We start from the raw sequence: 5,469 nt of genomic DNA, 5'->3' as shown, positions 1-5,469 counted from the left end.
TGGTGGGCGTGGCGTGTAGCCCCTCCCACACTCGGTTGTCCTCCTCCTCAGTGTGTTCATCCATCAACTCATGTATTTTCGAACAGAAATAAGCTGGTCTGGATGATTGTTTAATTTGTTTTACTCACTGTTGTCCAAGAATTACAGTCTTATAATACGAAAATGAAAAGTGTATAATTTACTGCAGCAAAGCTATTTTAAAAAATAATAATATTTAAAAAAACTAAGTATAAATATGAACTAAATTTGTGTTTATGTCATAAAATCTGACAAATGTCTTCTAAATTACTCAAGAGCTAAAACAGGCAAAAGTGCAATAAATTATAGGCCAGTTACAGCAGAATCAGGACTTGTGGGTGTTCAACAGCATTGGACATCACAATAATCAAATAAACATATGGCGGATACAATATGGCGGAATAAATCTAAATAAATAAAAGAGCCAATCGCTGATTTGGTAGGGTTGAAACCAGGTACGGTTGACATGGCGTTTTCCCACTGCGTGGCACGATTCGACTTTGGCTCGGCCTGCTTTTCCACTGCAGTACCAAGGTTATTTTCGTAAATGAAAACTGAAACTAAGACTAAAACTATTGGTAAAAAAAGACCACTGCAATAAATCGGAAATTTCAACATAAATGAAAAACTAAAACTAAATGAAACTACCAACAGTTACTGAAAAAATAACCGAAATAAAATAATAATTAGCAAATTGTAATTAATCGTTTTCACTCTCATCCTGTACCGTAAAATAACGTTTTTCCATTCCATTCCACTGCGCTGCTTTATTTTTCAATGTACAAGTCTTGTGTCTTTTGCAGCGTCTGTAACACGACGTTATATGCGGCACTCAAGTCAAGACGCGACTCCAGACGCTTTTCCCCCATTCCACTGCCCGCACCTTTTTAACATTTCTCAAAGCAAAACTGCTTTCTGTGTGAACCAGCCCAAAGACGCAGACATGGTCAAATACATATTTCATCAAACTTTCAACACCAAACTTCAAAAACATAAGGGCAGATCCTTTGAGCGCTGCTGATGACGCTGTGAAGTGACGCTCGAGTGATCAACTTTCCTTTGATTCCTTCATCCTCCTTTTCTTTGGAAAGGAAGAATAGGAGCGTACCCATCATTTTCCATCAAGTCTACACCTTGTGCAAATACAGCTGAACCTGAATTCCAGGTAAGATAACCATCTCATGTGAAACTAAACAAGATAACACTAAGTGTTAGACAAGAGACCACACTGAAAACGGAAAAAACAAATTGCCTAGCATGTCCAGCCCACGAGTAGACCTACATTTGTCAGAGTAGAAGTAAACTAAATGTCTGGACTGAATAGATACACATGAATATGAGTATGACTATGAGTATATGATATTAAAAGATGCAATAGACAAAAAGCATGAATGGATAAATTCAAGAATAATAAGTTTGAAAGGATTTATAACCATACAAGAATAATCAAAATAATAATACGCATATTTTTTTCTTTTTCTTATACACCACATGCTTAACAAGATTCAATTTTAATATGAATGAGTATGAATGAATAATTTTGACTAATAAAGGATCGTGATTTAACGGTAAAAGACTAGGGTTAGGGTTTGGTGCTACGGTGGAAAACTATACATGGTGAATAACTGTAATAGATCTAACCATACATTTATGTAATTTTACAGTAAAATACCATTAAATTTACAGTTTTTGGATGTGAAAAACAAGTCAATGTATAATTTACAGTGAAAAACCATAAATTGACATTTCCACTGAGATTGATAATATCATTTATTTCTTTTAATATCAGTCTAATGCATTAAGCCAAGTTAGCGTTTCAGATCGTCCCCGATGACGCAGGTGTCGTGACATCATCGCGTACAACAGAAGTCCCATATCATTGGCTAAGTGCCAGCCAATAAAACGGCTCGTTTGAACACCCCCGTTATGCCCCACTTTCGCTCTCGCCGCCACTGAGTTTCAAGTGCACAAGTTAGTTTTGCATCTAATATATCGCGAAAATAGTAGCAAAAGTCAAGGCGCAAAATTTGAAATTGCAGTGACAGATTTGAGAAGTTGCAAGTGCATAATTGAGGTTGTACTGCAAATGTTAATTTTAAGAATAAGTGCAAATATATATTACAAGTTTGTGTCTGTGATTGTATTTTTGTGAATGGCATTTTACACTTTTGTGACTACTTGTCTGCAGCTTCAAAAAGCTGCTTTTCTCTGCACTGTATCAAAGCAGCTTCACAGTGATAACATGAAAATAATACAACAAAGTTTGTTTCTAGAAGAAAATTGCCTCATCGTCCATCTTAAGTAAGGCAGATCAATCATTTTGTTGAATATTAAATGTCCCCAACTAAGCAAGCCAAAAGCCAAGGCAACAGTGGCAAGGAACCGAAACTCCATCAGTGACAGAATGGAGAAAGAAACCTTGGGAGAACCCAGACTCAGTCGCTCAGTTCTGCACTGGCCAACGAGCGAACAGTGTATGATTTGATCCAGGCAGCATTACAGGTCAGAGGTCAGATTGAATCAGAACATTCAGAATATTATCCAGTTTCATCTGGTTGGAAGTCGGAGTCACGCCAGTATGGAGACGAGTTTGTTGAGGGTCAGTGTCGATGGCTGTGGTGTCGATGAGGCCTTCACAGGGCTGATGAGGCTGGCACTTCAGGGATGCGTCATGGACGTGTCCAGGTGCAGGTCCACCATCTGATCTGGATACGGCCTGGATCCGGCGGACTGCGGTAAACAGGGGAGGGACTGGTTGACCCTTCAGGACTGCGTTGTCATCGTCTCCAGGCGCAGGTCCTTCATCAGATCTGGATACGGCCAGGATCCGGCGGACTGCGGTAAACAGGGGAGGGACTGGTTTGACCCTTCAGGACTGCGTTGTCATCGTGTCCAGGCGCAGGTCCTTCATCAGATCTGGATATGGCCTGGATCCGGCGGACTGCGGTAAACAGGGGAGGGACTGGTTGACCCTTCAGGACTGCGTTGTCATCGTCTCCAGGCGCAGGTCCTTCATCAGATCTGGATACGGCCAGGATCCGGCGGACTGCGGTAAACAGGGGAGGGACTGGTTTGACCCTTCAGGACTGCGTTGTCATCGTGTCCAGGCGCAGGTCCTTCATCAGATCTGGATACGGCCTGGATCCGGCGGACTGCGGTAAACAGGGGAGGGACTGGTTTGACCCTTCAGGACTGTGTTGTCATCGTGTCCAGGCGCAGGTCCTTCATCAGATCTGGATATGGCCAGGATCCGGCGGACTGCAGTAAACAGGGGAGGGACTGGTTGACCCTTCAGGACTGCGTTGTCATCGTCTCCAGACGCAGGTCCACCATCAGATCTGGATACAGCCGGGATCCGGCGGACTGTGGTAAACAGGGGAGGGACTGGTTGACCCTTCAGGACTGCGTTGTCATCGTCTCCAGACGCAGGTCCACCATCAGATCTGGATACAGCCGGGATCCGGCGGACTGTGGTAAACAGGGGAGGGACTGGTTGACCCTTCAGGACTGCGTTGTCATCGTCTCCAGACGCAGGTCCACCATCAGATCTGGATACAGCCGGGATCTGGTAGACTGTGGTAAACCTCGGATAAACAGAGAGACTAATATTAGCGTAGACGCCATCCTTCTTACGATGTAACAAGTACATCAGGATTTATTTAAGTCTGTAATATGCCTGGATCTGAACAGGAGAATCACAGCTCTTGGTTTCTGGTTCACATCGAGCCTCCTTCCCACGCGATGAACCATGTCACTCTCAGTAGCGAACTTTCCCTTTTCTTCTGGAAGCACTGCAGCGCAGATGTCCGCGACCTTCTGTTTAATGTCTTCGCCTTCACGTTCGTCGAGACCATAAAGCCTCAAGTTCCAGCGCCTTCTATATCTCTCCATTTCGTTCACTTTAGCTTCCAGATCCAGTATTGTCTTGCCGTGGGTACCACTCGATGTTTTCAGTCCAGTCAGATCTGCTTTGATGTCGTTAATCTCACGAGACAAGAATTTGGTGGATTTCTGGAGAGCCTCAATCCCGTCAAGAGTTTTTAAAAATAATTTTCTCCAAACCGTCAGCTCTTTTGTTGATTTTTTCTGTCAGCATTCTGACAATGTAGTTTTGCAGGTCGAGGAGGGATGGCTCGTTCTATTATTTCTTTGAATCGGGGGTGTGCAGAGCCGAATCAAATTCGGTCAAACCTTTAGAAAGCAAAGTTTCACGTTGCTGTTGGATTTGTGCATAATTATGCACCTCCACGACTTCCTGTTCAGCATCCATCCACCTCTGGAGTTTTTTTCTTGGAACTTTGTCTCTCTTTGCGTTTTCCAGCCATAGCTTGCAGTGATGTCAATCAGCTTGCACGTTAACAGCGATTTAAACTTAATGATGAGATATATTTTGCACCAAATACAGCTCAAAAGTGGAGTAAACTAGATTACTGAATTACTACTCGATCAAGTTAATATAGTTCGACCTCACAGATTTACATCCTCCACGGTCGCCATCTTGCGCGCCCCCTATATTAGAAATATCTGGATCCTTCGACTCCAGGGAAAGCCTTCGTCGCGCCGCTGTGACGCAATCGGCCTTCAGATGCGGCCTTCGGAGGAGCAGCTCCTGGCTGCTTCTCATCCATCCTCGTCTCCTCACTCCTCCGTCCTCCATCCTATGACCCGGAAACCGATCGAGCTCAGCCATCTTGAAGGACATCTCAATTCTGGATCGAGGAGTGAGGAACTTCCAGAGGAGTGAGGAGCTTCCAGAGGAGTTATGAGTGAGGAGACACCGGTGAGTTTTATCGACTAAACGTAATGCACATGTACATTTTTGAATTTATCGTTATGAATTTCTTAAATAACCAAACTTCAAAAACATAAGGGCAGATCCTTTGAGCGCTGCTGATGACGCTGTGAAGTGACGCTCGAGTGATAAAATATTCCAATGTATAAATAAACTTTCCTTCGATTCCTCCATCCTCCTTTTCTTTGGAAAGGAAGAATAGGAGGAAAGGAAATGAGGAAAGGAAGGGAGGAAAGGAAGCGAGGAAAGGAAACGATGAAAGGAAGCTAGGAAAGGAAACGAGGAAAGGAAGCGAGGAAAAGAAGCGAGGAAAGGAAACGAGGAAAGGAAGCGAGGAAATGAAGCGAGGAAAGGAAACGAGGAAAGGAAGCGAGGAAAGGAAACGAGGAAAGGAAGCGAGGAAATGAAGCGAGGAAAGGAAACGAGGAAAGGAAACGAGGAAATGAAGCGAGGAAAGGAAGCGAGGAAAGGAAACGAGGAAATGAAGCGAGGAAAGGAAACGAGGAAAGGAAGCGAGGAAAGGAAACGAGGAAAGGAAGCGAGGAAATGAAGCGAGGAAAGGAAGCGAGGAAAGGAAACAAGGGAATGAAACGAGGAAAGGAAGCGAGGAAAGGAAACGAGGAAAGGAAACGAGGAAAGGAAGCGAGGAAAGGAAACAA

This window comes from Leuciscus leuciscus (assembly GCF_965113295.1).
Source record: "Leuciscus leuciscus genome assembly, chromosome: 13".
Lineage (NCBI taxonomy): Eukaryota > Metazoa > Chordata > Actinopteri > Cypriniformes > Leuciscidae > Leuciscus > Leuciscus leuciscus.
This window is presented reverse-complemented; position numbering follows the sequence as displayed.